Below are 18,444 nucleotides of genomic sequence, written 5' to 3' on the forward strand. Positions count from 1 at the left end.
GGCAAATGGACCAGAAAACACACGCAATTTACGGACACAAATACAGGTTTATGTAAGAAATTACTGAGGTCATTAATGATATATAATGTGACTAAAGAGTAAGGTACGTGGATCCGGTTTTCCAGACCACCACAGAGAAATTGGTCAGTGTTAGATATCCAAAGGGTGAAATGCTTGGCATTGAGGGTTCAATATATGTTCAGGTTGTATGAAAGGTATACACTCAGTGATCACTGAATTAGGACCACTCCATCCCCATACATAATGAACTATGCCGCATCACATGTCTGCGCGGTAGCACAGTGTTTCGTCCCCGTCCTCCCCACACCCGGTGGAAAAGGCCTGGGTTCGAATCCCGTCGATGATGTGAGCAACTTTAATGGGCTTTTTTCAATCCTTGGCTGAGTTATTCGGTCTCAGGCGTAGAGTTTTCCCACAAGAAACTGGGGTTTTTTCGTTCACCAAAAGAGGCAAATGGACCAGAAAACACGCAAATGACGGACACAAATATAGGTTTATGTAAGAAATTACGAGTGACTTAATATAATAATAATACACTGGTGTGCAAAATTTAAGGACTAGTCAGTTTTTCACCTGTAGCTTCTCATAGGAGTGGCCTGGACATCGGAAAAGCGTACCAAAGTAATCTCGTGAGGTACAGAAATGATGAAGGAAATAACACCGACAAAACAACGGAAACAAAACGGTACAGAGGGACTTTATTAAAAAATGGCAACATAGCACTGGCTGCCATGATACAGATGCATCACTGCCAAAGATGGAACAAAGGGAAGAGGTGGTCCTCTGTAGAAGATATGGCCACCTCTAATGTCGATGCAGGCTTTGCACCGCCTGCCCACACTTAGAACAATATTGTTGATAAGTTCTTGCGGTAACATTGTCCATTCCTCTGTCAGCGCCATCTTCAGCTGGTGAACATTTTCTGGTGGATGTGGACGTGCTGCTAGGCGTCTCCCCAGAGCGTCCCATATGTGTTCGATGGGATTTAGATCGCTGGAAAGGGTAGGTCAATCCATACGAACAATGTCCTCACTTTCCAAAAGCATATCAACAGCTGCAGTGCGATGGAATATGGCGCTATCATCCATAAACACGAACTCGTGGTCAATGGCACCTCTGAACAGATGCACATGGGGAAGAATTACCTCAGTACAGTAGCGTGCACCGGTTACAGTACCGCCTTCCATATCTGGAGTTGTGTACGTCCATCCAAGATAACGCCTCCCCAGACGAGAACACCTCGACCGCCATATCTATCCCTTTCAGTGATGTTTGCGGAGTGATACCGTGTGCCACCTCTCGCCAGATTAGCTGACCTCCGGAGTTTTAGCTGAGACCGAATCCACTCTCATCAGTAAAGGGTACATTAAGTAAAGATTTTGTGGTTGTAACCTTTAGAAATAGTGTTGGTCCTTAAGTTTTGCACACCAGTGTAATAAATATGCCACGTCACATATACAATATCCACAAACTTTTAAATCTCTGACATTAACAGTGTTCTGTTTCACACAACAATGTATACTATGCAGAGATGGGGAAACTTCTGGTGCTGTTTGACACGAATACACTATGCCGTGTAGCTGTGTGCATGGGTACCACAGTGGTATCATCCCCGTCCTCGCTACACTGGCTGGAAAAGGCTCGATGAGCGAGGAACTTGTATGGGCTTTTTCATTCCGTGGCTGAATTAGCCGGTCTCAGGCGTAGATAGCAAGGTTTTCTCCCGGAACCCGGGTTTTTTTCGTCCTGCAAAGCAGGCAAAACGACCAGCGAACACATGCAATTTACAGAACTACACATGGGTAGATGAAATAACTTAGGCCTGACGTAGTCCAATGGTCAAGAGCGGGGAGTGCAGTAGCCCGCGGTCTTTGAGTAGATCGGGGTGCAAGCCCATGACTGCTTAATACGATTAACATTTGCATCAATGATTTATTGTAAACTCCATTGACCTGGTGGTCGTGTCGGAGATAAGAACATTAAACCCCTGGCTTGTAGCCGTGAAGAGTATTGTGTACGGCATGTGCCTTTTGCGTGCAATAAAGAGTTCTTCTTTCCAGGTGACCCTAATAAATAGTTTTTTTTTTTTTTTTTTTCTTTTTATAGCTTGCAATATAAAAAGCCAAACAGTTTCGTACGCAAGAGCAGTGGTAATACGTTCATAAATATACCTTGGAGTTAACAATGCCTAGGCGAATAGCGGCTGTTACCCTTGCAAGCGGTGGCTCATCACGATATTAGGTAGGTGGTTCATGATCACTTTCCTAACCCACTATTAGATGAAGAAAACAGTTCCCATTTTCTTCATCTAATAGTGGGTTAGGAAAGAAAGACATGGTAACAGCACCCTTGCTAGAAAGAGTCCAGCACTCCTAATACACAGCAAGCAGCTCATGCTAGCATTTTTTTTTTTTTTTCTCTCTTCACCTTTTTGGCTATATCGTGTAGGTGTACACTCTTTACTCTGTGTACTATATATATATATATATATATATATAATTGTTTAAATTAATTTATATATATATATATTTTTACCACCTACTGTTAATTTATTATTTCGGTAACTATATGTTACCCTTGGGCCTCTGACTGCGTATACTGTTCCAGGGATTTTGGGTTAGCTAGAATAGAGTGAGACAAACTGACAAATACTCGTAGTTAATTGTAACATGTTTAATACAAGGGTTCAAACTCATGCACATACAAATTTTCCACTAATTGCCCAATACAGGCAAACTCCACAGGGATGTACCGTTACAAAAGTTCTTACTAACTCTCATTACCAAGAAGAAAATTTACAGTTCTTTTTAGACCTCAGTTGGGTTTTATCCTTCCACTTTACTGGTTAATCATGTCATTCGCAGGTAGGAGTACAGAATGCCTTATATTTTATTCTCTTCTCCCCAGGGACTATATCTTGGCTAGGTATAATAATGATAAACAGTACTTACAATTAATTTTCCCTTTCTCCAGGTTGGGCCAGCTCCTTGGTTTTAGGACGACTTTCCATTATGGTCTTCATTTCGGATTCCTTTGTTCTGTACCTCCAAAAAAACTCACCGACCAACTCACTCTACAACGTTTGTAAAACGGCCTACTCACTCTAACGACCAACTCACTCTCCAAACCACCAACTCACTCTAAAACGACCAACTCTTTTTTCTTTTCCCGCAGAACAAATCCTTATACAGTATATCCTAAATTGGTCATTTGGTCCTAAATTCTCCTCCACCCCTTATTTTAATATAATCCCAGATTAATTCCTTCGTCCTGGACCTTCTCCGTATATTTCTCCTGGCTCGGATTTTTCTAGGAATTTTGATCTGACCTTCTTTCTGTAGGTCGAAGTTCACTGTCCTGAGAAATTTTCCTCACCCTTAAGCACCTTCCTAACGATTAATACCTGATCCTATTTTAATCTTTCGTTGGCGGGTATAATTAAATGGTCACCGAATCAGTCTAATTTGTAAGAATATATTCCAATGTTAAATGGATATATATTATTATTATTATTATTATTATTTTTATTTATTTATTTTTAGTAAGCCAAAGCTTACAATCGTTATGCCTGGAAACTCTAAGGGAATATTTTTTTCTAATATGATAGTATAATTTCTAATATAATAGTATAATATGATAGTATGGAAGAAGGCATAGAAGATCTATCGACAGAGTTTCTGACAGACCTTATAGGGCTGAGGTAGAGGCGATTCTGGAGGACAAGGTGATGGTGAGGAGCATTGACCTTAGAATGGATAGCAATTCATTCCGAAGCTTGCGACTCTGACACGATCAAACCGGGCTTCCATAGTAAAGGTGCCAACAGTAGTAGTAGTAATAGTAATGGAGGCATTGATGCAAGAAAGCAAGCGTAAGAACTTATGCAGCATCAGCCAAAAAAAAAACTAATTTCACACATCCATTCCCTCTAAAAGTTTGTTCAATTCTTCCTTGAATTTATTTAAGCTATCAACTTCCACAACTACAGATGGAAGTTTGTTCCAGCAATTAACCACCCGTTGGCTAAAGGCAAATTTCCGCACATCTATTCTACAACTGTCTTTCCTCAATTTGAATTTATGCCCCCTCAGTTCGACCAGGGAAATTCTGGTTGGCATTAATTTCCTCCCTGAAATAATTTGGACAGATTCGATTCTTGTAGGAAATATGTTGAAAAACTCAGAGTGCTTAAAACTCTGTGTGAAAAGTGCGAAAAACATGTGCTTGAAAAGTGCGAAAACATGTGCTTAAAAAGTTCTCATCGCCCTCAGTTTTAAAATATCGTAGGTTAATGACCGAAAACCGAGACCTGCAGTTGGTTTAATCATCTTTTCCATCTATTTTATCAATTTTCTCCCTAGGACATTCGGGAGCTTGCTACAACTTTCAAGAAATCCTGAACTTTCTAGAATATTGTTACATGGAAGACATGTCGGGATAGTTCTCGAAAGTTCTAAACTTTCCACGGAGTTCTCTAGAAACTTCTCTACCGGTATGTATACTAGTGGTTTTCTGCATCAAACAAGCATTTTCCTATTTCAAAAAACGTATGTGTTTCAGAGAGCGGATGATGAACAAAGTGAACAAATGTTTTAGTGAATTAGTGTTTGTAAACAAATGTTGTGTGCATAAGTGTAAATGGTGAACTGTGTTTAAATTAGAAATAAAAATCTACAGTTTCTTGTGTTCTTACGTGTGCGTACCTCAATTGTACATGAAATATGTTGCGTTCTTGCCGAAATAAGCCTGACAGCTTTGCTACATTTTCGAGGAAGTGGTATTAAAATCGTAGCGGAAGTCACGGTCACAACTCGTGAGAAAAGCATCACATGTGATGCTCGTTAGTAAAGCATCTATTTTGGATGTAAGGTCGGAGATCAAGATAAAGTACGGGCTCCAAAGATTTCCTGTAGCACATCCTCCTTTGGTGGATAAGTCAAAAATCTATTTACCTCTCCTTTGCACATCAAGCTAGGTTTGATAAAAATATTTGTGAAAGCGATGGACAAAAAACGAGAAGGATTTTCCTGGAATCAATGAGGCCAAGATAAAAAAGGGAATTTTTGTGGGGTCCTCAAATCGAACTACTATTCCAAGATGAGGAATTCACCAGATAATTAAATGCTGCAGAAATAAGAGTCTGGAAGGCATTCGAAAACGTTAATGAGGCAATGAGAAATTACAGTGAAATTGTGAAAGAGCTAATTTTAGCGTACAGATTTGGGATGCAACTTGCCGTTAAAACTTCATTTCCTACTTTCCCATTTAGAATTTTTTCTTGAAAATTTGGAAGCGGTCTCCGATGAATACGGTGAAAGGTTTCACCAAGATATTTCTCAAATGGAAAAAAAGATACCATGGAAATGAAGTCCAAATACGTTCCAGACTATTGTTGGAATCTCGTACGGGAGACACCAATGGACGATTATAAAAGGAAAAAAACGACAAAATAAGTAAAACTTATTTTATTATAATTATATTTTGTTGTTTTCTTATCAGATGAAAATAGAATAAAAATAATAGACCATTGTTCAATATTTAGTACTCTATGTAACATTTTCTTAAACTGTATGAAATCTTTTTTACTAGAAACTTTGTTTTTGATTTTAATTTCCTTCTCCCTTAAAATTGGTGGATGTTAATGCAATATGGTTGCCACATTTGAATTCGGCGACGTCAAATCTACAAGAATCACTCTGAATTTTAACAGGGAGAGAAAAAAAAAATTTTTTTCCCCGACCAGTATAATTAGTCTTGTAAGAATAAATTTAAAGTTTTCATGTTTAGATCTCAGATTAGAGAGATTATAATCAGCATACCAATATAACTTTTGATTTTTGCTTCATATGTTTTATATACGGGAGGTAAGAAAGCTTTTTGTCAAGATTAGGCTCCAAGATGCTTTGCTTTGATTCTGAAACCAGAAAGGTGGAGAAATCATTTATCTTAACGTGTAGAGGACGACTCTGATTAAACTTTTAACATTTTGGTTTTAGTTTAATTAATGGATACAGGTCAGCCAATACCTTATTGACTGTAAGCTGTAGTACTGCCCTTGAATTTCCTTGAAAAAGGTACTGTCAGATCATCTGCGTACGCTCCTTGATGGTTTTTCAAATTTATTGTTAAGCCTAGATTACAAAAAAACTCCTAGAATAGCACCATGCGAGCACCCGTGAGAGATGTCTTCCAACAGATTGATTTTTGGCCTTGACTATCAGTGCTCTGTTAAAGAAATGACTGTTGGCAATCTGAAATAGTTGGTATGAGCAACCAGCAATTCGGAACCTGTCAAGAAAACTATCCCACCAGAGAAAGTCAAATGTTCCCTCGGAATCCAGCATGATGGCAAGACCGTATTTACGAGTGAAGGACCGGATAAATATCACCAGGGTACCTTCCGAGGATTTTCTAGGTCGGAAATCATATAGTATTATTATTATTTATTTATTTAATTAATTAATTTATTATTGTTATTATTTATTTAATTAATTAATTTATTTATTATTATTATTTTTTATGATATGAGGTAATTCACACCAAGAAGAGCATTGATTCTGCTTGAAATTTACTTTTCTAGCAAATTTCTGAAATTAGCGAAGAAAGAAATCAGTCTGTAGGCCTTTGTATCAGGGTATTTTTCCAGTAGAGCAGTTTTTCCACATTCGGGAAATGCTCTGTCAGGTAAGCATTTATTAAAAAGCATCAGGTGGAATCAGGTCTTAGACAGAAGAATTTTTCAATCGATATGCTTATCAAATGGTCTATCTTGGGTGCTTTTTGGTCTTTATTATTGTAAAGGCTGTTTTTCGTTCGTCAGTGGTGAATAAGGGGGGGGGGGGGTCTTGATAAAGAAGAGAATATTATGTATGAAGTCAGGAGTTGTCTGAGGATAGGACTGGTCTATGGCACTAGATTATCTAGATTTGCATTTATTGTCTGTCCAGTTGTGTGTTTCGCATTATGAGCGATGACCATATAATATATCTCTGGAGAAAAAGTGATATTATGCGTAAATTTGTGAATCATGTTCCAGGAATCAGAATTATAGTGGTAGAGCCCAGACATTGCCAAATTCGAATTATCTGGGTGTTAGCTTTAGCAAATACTTTTTCTTTTTTTGTTATTTACGTATATTTGTTTGTAGAGGAGAGCAGAGTAAAAACTTTGTTGTACGAAAACAAAATAAAAGAATTCACTTTGCGAGTTCAAGGTCCCGACTTATTCCAATTGAAAATCATTTCATGATTCCGTTTCATAACAGATAAAACATCTCCAACACATCACTGATCCATCATCAGCTTGTACGACACCGTTCGCATGGATAACAGCCGCTATTCGCCTGGGCATCAACTACACTAGATGTCTGAAGGCGCAGGATCTTAAACCATGCTGCCTGCAAGGCTTTCCACACTGTCGAAATAGATGATAGTTACGTGTCCATACTCCTCACTAACCGTTCCAAAACATTCCACAGACGTTCAGTTGGATTGAGGTGAGGAAAATTTGGAGGCCAGTCAAGATGGGTGATTTCATTACTGCGTTCTTCGAACCACTCGTGCACAATGCGGGCCTGACACGACACATTATCATCTTGCAGCATCCCGTTTCTGTCTAGATAAAAAATGGAACGTGACATGGTCTCCTAAGAGCTGCCAATAGACCTCACTAGTGAAACGTTGATCCATACGCACCAGGGGTTCTAGTTCTTGCCAGCAAAACATGCCTCATATTAAACAACCACCGCCACTTGCTTGGATAGTGGTCATCATGCACGATGGGTCCATGGACTCGAGTTGTTTGCATTACACACGGAGGTGTTTCTCGGTGTGTTGTGCAAAAAAAAAAAAAAAAAAATCAAATTATTATATTAGGGTTATTCGTAATTTAATACATAAACCCGTATTTGTGTCTGTAAATTGCGTGTGTTCTATGGTCGATTTTCCTTTTTTGCTGGACGAAAAAACCAGTTTCTGGGGGAAAACATTGCTATCTACGCCTGAGACCGACTAAATCAACCACGGAGTGAAAAAAGCCCACTAAAGTTCCTCACGTCATCGACGAGATTCGAACCCGGGCCTTTTCTCCCCGGTGTGGGGATGACGGTGATGATATCGCTGTACTGGCGCAGACCGGCGTGTTGTGCAAAGGTATTTGGGCTCATCCGACCAGCACACTCGATTTCAGTCCTCCAATGTCCAACCAGCGTGTTGTTGACACTACAGCATTCGCCATCGACGATGATCAGTGGTGAGGAGAGGGTGTCTTTTGTGTCGTCTGCTGTGGAACTCTATACGTCTGAATGTGCGGCGCATCGTCATTTTTGGTACTGCTCTTGCATTTCCCATATTGTATTGCGCTGTCAACTGCCACACAGTGACCTGCTGTTGAGCTTATACAAAGCGATACACCCTTTTCTCACGACGAACCTCCACCTTGCATAATCCTTTACGGTTTTATCGGCGGGAGGTGGTTTTACCTTTCGGCACCATTTTTTGTACACCTTAACCAGTGAGAACTGAGTGTGTATTTATATGTATATGAGGTAGAATTGATAAGTCTGTGTTATAAGTTTGTTAAATTATTTCTCATACATGTAATCTTTTGTATCCTTTGTTGCTGCTTTGTGCACTCAGGTGCATTTTAATATCATCTTTATATTTATTTCTATCTTTGAAGACCTTTTCATCAACCAATAGGTTGACGAAATGCGTCTCTTTTAGATTATTGTTTTTATAAACAATACTGATAAAACTTTCATCCACTATGTATTTGATAAAAAAACAAAGAAGTCAAATCGGTACTGTAATAAATTAATACACTGAATGGACAGAAATCATGGGATACCTACCTAGTAACGGGTAGGCTCACCTTTCGCCCAGATAAGGGCAGTCATACGGCGAGACATTGAGTCCACTAGTTCACGAAAGCCTTCCACAGATATTTCCATCCATGCTTGCTGCAACGCTCTCCATAATTCCATCGCATTCCTGGGTGGAGGGTCTAGAGCTCGAACGGACCTTTCCACAGCATCCCAAAGATGCTCCACAGGATTAATATCCGATCAATGGGGGAGGCCATTCCATGGTGGTAAAATCTGCAGAATGCTCTTCGAATCATTTCTAGTACCCACAGCTCTATGGGGAGGCGCATTGTCCTGCTGGAAGAGTCCATTTCCCTGTGGGTGCACGATGAACCTGAACCGTTCAGAGATGTGTCTAGACGTACCAGAGGTCCTAACGTATGCCAGTTGAACAGGACCCAACCATTACCGTCCGTCCACCTGCCTGAACAGTTCCTTGTTGACATGACGGGTGCATAGCTTCATGTGGTTTCCGCCAGATACGCACCTTCCCATTCGCTTGAAATAACGGAAACGGGACTCATCGGACCAGAAAAACTGTCTCCAATCATCCAAGGTCCAGTGCCGATATTCTTTCGCCCAGTTGAGGCATAGAGTCCTGTGTCGTTGTGTTAGGAATGGAACTGTGGCTGGTCGGCGACTCCCCATAACCTATTGCGGCTAATGATCGCTTGATGGTCTTGATGGCTGGCACTTCCCTCTTTGAAGTGGAAGCGATTTGTGCCACTGTCGCTCTTCGGTTGGCTGAAACAATGCGAGACAGACATCGACGGCCACATTCATCCACCAGCTTTCTCCGCCCACAGCGCTGTCCACGATGAGATGTTATTCGGGAAATGGCGTATTCCCGATATACTCTTGGTACTGTCGAATGGGGGATAGTGCAATTTCTGTATCACCTCCGTGATAGAGAGACACATGCGTCGAGCACCCGCTATCATCCCTCTTTCAAAGTTGGTTAACTCACGGTGTTTAGACATACTGACATCGAATTACCGTCTACGTGAATGCAGTGTACTTATATACCTGCCAAGCAGTGGGTTTGTCCACTAGCGAGAGGGGAACAAGGTATCCCATGAATTCTATCCTTTCAGTGTATAATCGTTGTGTATGCGGGTTAATATCACCTCTGCAATAGTTTTAAATAACACAAGTGTAAGAGGACATAATTAACCCAGCAAATTAACAGTTTCAGTCCACAACTTCTGCGGAATTAGTATTACTGTTTAGTATTGACAAAAGATGTAAGAAAGCAAATAAGCATGCAAGAATTACTGTGTTTTATTCAATAATTTGTACTTATTATTCATAGAGTACTCTACTTTTAATAAGCACTCTTTCTTGCAAGCATTGAAAATTATTATTTATTCTCTTTGTTCAGCGCTACAATTTATAAATGCGTCCCTAACTGCTTGCGAACTTAACCCCTATTTCGCTATTAAAAAATAGGTTTTCTAAATATGGATTAATTGATATATAGCAAACCTTGAGGAACGTAAACCCAATGGCTCTGTGGGACAACCTGTATTTAGATTTGGGATAAATCTAAATTCTATGATGAAAGATCAGAATTTAACACAACGTCATTAATCTGTGACAGCAGAAAAACAAACGCGCCTAATTCTTTTAAATGCAATGTGATATTTTACAGGCTTTGGCGCCTAACAAAATTCCCCCCCCACACACAATTGGTCCCCTCCTGCTCTGATTTATTAGTCATCGTTTTTCATTGACCTTAAGACTTTCGTAACAACATAAAATCCTTTTAGAAAATATAGTTCTTGTACGGTTTGCGGAATAACATTTCGTTAATATGCTTAATTATATTAATAGATCTAAAAAAAATTCGCATACAACTTTAGCATATTAGCAATGATTTCTAATTGCTATTTTTAATATTTTATTTTATATTTTCCTGCTGGTAAAATAAAAAATAACATTTTGTATAATTAGTTCCTTTACTGTGAGGGGGCAAAAACTACTTACTGCCTTGTATAAACTGAGTTTGTGTGTGTGTAACACATTGGTGTAAATGGTAAGATTTGCAATTACTTTATTATATACTATAATATAAATTATGTTAATTATAATTTAGTAATTAAAGAATGTATTATAATTTAGTGTGAATTTGTTGACTATAACATTTTAAATAACAGATGTTCCTTTTTTAGGCTTAGCAAGTCAGTTATTGAATGTTTCATCACTCACTTTGCCACGCACAAAGGTAAGTACTGTAATTGTAATTTTTTTTATTATGTAATTTTTAATTGTAATTGTAATTTTTTTATTATGTTTTAATACCAAATTATTGTATTTTAATATCAGATTATTGTATCATATTTTAATACTATATTTTTAGTTTTCATTTTATGCCAAATAATACTATACTCTGAGGTCGCAAACTGAGTGGCTGTGTAGGATAATGGAAAAGTTTATGAAACGAAACGCTTGTTAATAAACTATGTTATTTTTAATAACAAGTATGTACACTACATGAAATTAATCAAAATAAAGGCAGCCACACGAACAATTTTTCCTACAGTTCTGGACTTCCCCATTTTTCTGGTAGAATTCAAATCGACAGATAATACCGCTCGTGTGTGGCCTGCTATAAATAAATAATAAAATAAAAATAAATTATAAATTTCAATCTTCAATTTTAAAAATTTTAAAATAATAATTTGACAAGAAATTACTCTATGTACTACATAAACAAACGCAGTAGGGTACCGTCATATTGGCGAACGATAAGTACTGTACTGTATTTCACATTGTTCAGCGAGCAAGGGGAGCGCGATGGCTTTGTCAAAGCCACTATATATAACTGTTATTTTCGTTATAAATTTTGGAATTAAAAGAAATCAAGATGTGGTGTCCATCTAGTAAATCAGCCCAGAGTGGTTTATGGAGAATTCCATCTTTACATCCAGTCACCCAGCCCAGATAGATTTTTTTGATACGTGAGAATGTCACTGGGGCGTTTGACTTTCCACTGAAACAAAAGGAAGTTACGAATTTTAAGAGACCTACATCATTTACTGAGCGGGAGAAAATGTATTGAATGCCCTTTTGAAATTCTCTTCGCCAAGTGGCGTATTCTGTCGAAGGATATAGGCTTACACCCTCATAAGGTTTGTACTATAATAAAATATGCATTTGTTTTACACAATGTTATAAGAAATAAGGATGGAAACAGCGATTTGGATTATTATAGAGCTGCAATTCAGTGAAAATGCGCAAGACAACACTGAACCAGTTCCTTATGCTGGTAGATCTAGTGCCAGGGCGAGGGAAATTAGGGACTTATTTTGTGATTACTTTTTTTTTCAACCAAAATATAGAAACTATTGTATTGATGCCTACCAATCAGAATTGGATACTTTATTGATTACGTGTGTCGTACATACATGATTAAATAAATACTAATTGTAAAGCGTATTCTCAAATACTGTAACTTTTGACATTCCGGAAGTTCCTATTTGGCAACCGTATCATCGGGTCAGGAAGGCGTTATATCCCTCCGCCAAAGAAAAAAAAAAAAAAAAAAAAACTGTATAACTAATACAAATTTGTGGAACCTTCCTGCATATTTAAAAATGCGTATAATTTAATTTAATTACATTTAATTAATTCGCAGTACCGTTATCTGTATTTAAAATTTAAATTGTTTAATTAAAAGTGACATATTTTAAGCCTATGCAGAGAGAAAAAAAGAGAATTTAAAATGCATTCATTTTTATAGAATGCGATTAAAATCGTTATCAAATATTTCGTTCCCAGATGATTCACTGTAGTTTTGCCATTTATATAAATAATAAATTTTCTGTTTATACTCCGGGACGACCAAACGGTCAGAGGAGTTTACAAGATACACAAAATACAAGAAACAGTACCGTATTCAGCAGTCACGTGCTTGAACCCCGGTCACTCAAGGCACGTGTACTTATGCACTAATATAAGAGGTTCCACCATTCCCTTTTCAATCGTGTCATCTGCGACCCAATAATTATTTTCCAAATCATGAATTGAGTTCATTGACCAACGTGACTTACATTGATCCCATCTGTCACGTATCACCTGATTTTTATTAATGTTCTTGCCCTATGGCAATTACGCTTGGTTCATTGTAAACTCCGTTTCTACTAACATTTTTTTTTCATATGATTTTGTCTGAGTCCAACAGAGTTAGATAGGATTGGGGTCTCAATGGCATGGCGGTAACCTTAAAGCTAAATGACCATGCCATTCTAAAAATACATCTATAACGTAACGTTTCGTTGCAACTTTATTTTCTCAAACAAGACTGAACGGTTCAGTTTTCAAAGTATCCGATGGTTAATAAACGTTATTTTGACACTACCACGATTTAGCTTCATCCTTTTTCCTTGTAATTGTTGGAGCCCTGTTTATTTGCTGCGAATGATAGAGTGCATTGTCAAACAATTATACTTCTTCTTGGAATATTTGGCAATAACTGGTTTCTAACCCACCGCTGAAAATTCTCAGAATTCATTGAATCATGGTAATCACCCACCTTTGTGTTTGAACGAAATAGCAAACTTGCACCTGGGATCCAGTCGTTTTCATTACCATCTTGCAGGACGATAAATCGTGCATCTTCGCTGCTACTGCACTTTTGAAGGGACAACTACCGGATTCATCTTGCCAATGCTTCTTTGGTTTTGGATGCATAAATATCAACGTTCATCTAAGTAAACAACTGGACGGGGATTCTGTGATATATTATTTCTCATTTGTGTCAGATATCTTCTCCTGGCAACTGCTATGTTTGCATGTATAGTGTTTCTTGTCAAGCGGAACCGGACTCTCCCTTCAACTCCGTGTAGGGTACTCTGTGTCGCAGTACAAACTGTAAAGGCCAGATTGTTGTTTTGGTTTTTAGGAGCATTAGGAAGTAAGGCCATATTGCTCCGGGGATATGCGGTGGTCATTCCCTGACCTTTCCACATCCTCCGTATTTGGTGGTGACGGGCTCGAACTCCGGTCTAATCAAGAAGCGTGTGCTATGCACTGCTGCTCCTGCCCACCTGGCTACGGAGGCGCCGTAAAGGCCAGAGATATTGTAAGTTTGTATGTAGTCAGCATAGTGTAGTGTTGGATTATGTTAGTCTGTTGTTCCTCGGCCGTTTAGCCGTGGAACCCCTAGTGAGACTCCGTTGCCCATCCACACCTCGGGGAGGCAGGCCGGTAGTAGGGTGTTATAGACTCTGGCTGGGGCAAACCCTTGGCGTTGCCTAAGCTTTCCAAGGACAGTCCCCTTGAAAAAAAAAAAAAAAAAAAAAAAACACTGAAAATTTTTATTGGAAAAGGAGTGCAGGGGGGATAAGTATTGGAGAAAAGGGGTAAAGCTAAGAGAGGTGGGCGATAGGAAGGCTTTCCACCTGGAAGCAGGAAGTTAAATGTACAGAGGGGCACTCCTGTGGAGGGAGCTCAAGAGCAGTAAAAGGTTAGTGGTGATAGGATCCATCAGGCAAAAGGTTTAGAATGGGAGGTGGGGGAAGCAGGAATTGTAGGAGTGAAAAGTCATAGGGCCGTGTGTGTGTGTCTTGGTGGCTCCAGGGCAGTAGCCTATCTTCACCTTTGTTCTCTGTGTTCGTGTAGAAACTCTAGGTCACTTCGCCACCAGGGAGCAGCGAACACCTGGGCAGCTGCCGTCTGGAGCCCGTCCCCAGGCAAGATGAAACCAGCCTGGGTTTACTGTCCTATATGTGCTTATGTGCACAAAATCCCGCACCCACCGGAGGTAGTGCAATACCGGCTGGGTGCCAGCAATTCCGCTCCCAGGTTGCCGAGACCTGGAAGCCAGCAAAAAAAAAAAAAAATAAAATAAATAAAATAATAATGATAAAAAAGAACAATAATAATAAATAAAATTATGATAAAAAATATATAATAATAAAAATAAAGTGGCATAGTTACCCATAGTAGTACCACTACCAATTTTTAGGTAAACATGACATTCGATGCTTAAATTATAGCAACTTATCACAACTTAATTAACTTTAGTGATAATAGTGCTGAGTCCAAACAAGGCCTGGAGTAGCACCAAAACACTTATGGCTTTTAACATTACTTCATCTACACTGTTTACAGTAGTTGTTTACAAGTCCCAACTCGGGCAAACACAACGGCAACCAACACAGCATTTTACGTTTTAAGTCTTCTCCCAAACTGAAGGATTCTTTAGAAGTCATGTAGAGAGTCTCAGAGTCATGTACTTACAGAAAATCATAGCTGTAGTTTAATTGTAATTAGTACATGCTTGCTTCAGTCTCCAAAGCGGATCAGATGTGTCCAATGGGTAATATCCAACACAGAAAAAGCAGAAAGTTCTTTTGTCTCCAGTTTTGTCCAAAATAGCAATGTTGATAGTATACAGAGCCGTCGAACGCGTTTCGCCTGAAGTCCACGTCCAAGAAGTCACTGAGAATAGAGTCCTAGTCACACTAGATGTAGAAATTGCATCCGTTGTTTTATATTGTGGTTCTAGGTTAGGTACTTGTCACAATATGGCAACTATGCCCCAAAGCCGATTTCCATCTATAAATAAATTTTCTGTTTATACTCCGGCACGACAACAAAGTCAATAGAGTTTACAATAAATCGTCAATACAAATATATATCGTATTTAGTAGTCACGGGCTTGAACTCCGGTCCACTCAAGGAACGCGTACTATGCACTCTCGCTCCTGACCACTGGGCTACGTCATTACTTTAGATTATCAAGATCTATTAAGTGAATTGCCTAGCAGTTTCAGCTCTCAGCTCAATTCTCTTCTTGAAAGCCAAGGTGGAGAAAATCTGTAATGCCTTGAAATTAGTTTTATTTTCCACAAGTATGTTTACCACAAGTATATTAGCCTCCGTGAGATCTGTAACTGCGGTTTGTAGGTCCAATCTGACCTGTTAGTATAATAGGCAGTGGAAAAGTATATGATCTCACGTCTCCAAGCATCTGCAGGTGCAATAAGGATCAGGTTCCAATCCTCTTTCGAAGAGCATAGAACGGAGAGAACCATGATCTGTAAATAAATAAGATGTAGTCATAGAGGATGTAAACCACGGGAAAATTTGAATCTTTGAAACAAAATCAGCTTTAGGAACAAATTTCCTAGTAACCAATCCGTGCTCACTTTCATCCTAACGTATTTGCCACACCTTTACAAGCTCCTCCCAAATTCTTGTCTTTTCTATCTTTAAGTTGTTTTCTGGATTTGAGTAAATCCCCAATATTTCCGTAACAAGGCCCTTCCTCAAACGATGAATCATTGCTCTGTATATTATAAACAGGTCAAGGGGCATCATACCACCTAACACCTGTAAAGCATTATTAGATACTGTTCTAGGAGCACAACTGATAGCCAAAAGAACAGAGCGTTGTAAGGATATCAATTTGGTACATATTTTCAGTTTGATAACATTTCTGGACCATACACTAGCGACATAAGACACAATCGATAAGAATATTGTCTTATAGTATAATGAAAGGGTTTTTTTCAGTCAATCCACATTCTTTTTTTTAGAGATTCTAACCACGGAGTAAGTGAAGTTCCTGATTTTTTCTAATAGTTTTGATGCATGCGGCAAGAATGATAATCTGTCATCTAGTGTTACACTTAAATATTTGTTACTTGAGGAGACATAGGGAATTTGAGAATATTAGAACTTTTGGAGGTCTATTGTATGCCAGATGAGTTCGCAAAATCATAAAATTTTTCTTGCTGGTAGAGAATTTTAGTTTATTCACTTGTGCCCAAGCCAATAGATCGTCCAGTATGGGTTGGATTCGCTCTTCAGTTACCCTCCTTGACCGTCCTTCCACTCCAATAACCAGATCGTCGGCATAAGCTATTGTACCCCTGGGGGCATCTTCTAGAAACAATTGAGGAATAGTTTAAGTGCCCTGTACAGACCTTAATTAATCTATCACTGAAGTAAGATCTAATCACTCGATAAATGTAGTTATCACAGTTTGCTTCATGCAACGACCTGAGGACGCTTTCTCACCATAGCGCCCTCGAAGTCAATGAACACAGCTATTACGTATTTTAAAGTTGAATTTTGAATGTAATCTGTAGGGAGATAATGGCATCTTTGGTTGAACACCTTTTTTGAAGTCAAATTGACAATTAGATGTGAGCTGTTTTTCTTCTAGAAGATTCTGAATTCTCGTTGCGAGAAGCCTCTCGAACAATTTACCCATATTTGCTAACAAAGATATTGGCGGGTATGCTCGTGGATCAGATTTAGATTTCCCTGGTTATGAAGAATTTTTAATAAAGCCACCTTCCATTGTCTGGGAAAAACCCCTTCTAGTAAACACTTGTTCATAAGATTCAATAAGATTTTAGGAAAAAGTTCGAAAAACTTGATCAAGACTATATTTTCTAACAAGTCCAAGCCGGAGCATTTTTTAGCGTTTAATTTTTCAATAGTCAATCCTAGATCAACAAGTGTGAAAGGCACTATATCCGATCACCCAACATATAAGGCATTATCATGGCGGATTTGTTCTTGCTCAAAGGAGTCACTTTCAGCAGAATCCCTTGGGAAAAGTCATAGGGCCAGGGCACCCTAAATGGGAGATTTCACTGTGGAAAGTGCTTCTCTGTTTAGTGATCTCACACCAGCCAGACCAGCTGCAGCCAGTGTCAGCTAATCCCAAGTCATGCCTCAAAAGTAGGGGCATGACATCAGCAGGGCAGGTTGAGGTTGCTCCTTCTGCAGTTTATCTTTGGGGGGCTGCCAAAACAACACACTTCACATGCACTTGCTACACACCTAGCATATGCACACCTTACACAATGGACACACTTTTTCCCCCCTTTTTTTTATGTATTTAGAGTAGACTTCAAGATCATGTGGCACAACTCTCAGTCCCAGATTCGCCATCGTACATTCATCAAGATTCAAAGACAAGGCAAGTGTCCATCTCCGTTGGTGTTTTTAGCTCCGCTTGGGTTCCATTCTGTTGTTTTCTTTGTTTATTTGTCATCGTGTCTTCGAGCTATGTTTCCTGCCCAAGTCCATTTCAGTTCTTTACTTTTGACAAGAATGTCCTTTATTTGTGTTTTCTCCCTAATCCATGTGTGTTTCTCTTATCTTAACAGTCTGATTCCTAATATAATTCGTTCCATTCTTCGCTGTGTAGTGTAGTTTTTAGCTTCTCTTCCATTCTTTTGGTGAGTGCCCAGGTTTCATTACAATAAGTCATGGTGGGGAGTATACATTGGTTCATTATTTTAGGTTTCAGACAAACTGGGATATTGCTCCTTGGTATCCGTATTTCCTGAATGCTATCGATCCGAAATTTATTCTTCCCTTGACTTCCAGTCGTTTATCATTATTACAGCTAATGACTTGTCCCAAATAAGTATATGAATCCACCTTTTCAATTACTGCTCCTTCGATGGTTATATCCCTTTCTGTGGCATACTTGTTCATCATTACTTTTGTTTTAACCATATTCATCTTTAGTCTGAAATCCTTACTAACTCTGCATAACTGATTAAGATTTTTCTCTAATTCTTTGGGATCGT

Source organism: Mastigoproctus giganteus, chromosome 8 (assembly GCF_048544385.1).
Source record: "Mastigoproctus giganteus isolate SK-2022 chromosome 8, ASM4854438v1, whole genome shotgun sequence".
Lineage (NCBI taxonomy): Eukaryota > Metazoa > Arthropoda > Arachnida > Uropygi > Thelyphonidae > Mastigoproctus > Mastigoproctus giganteus.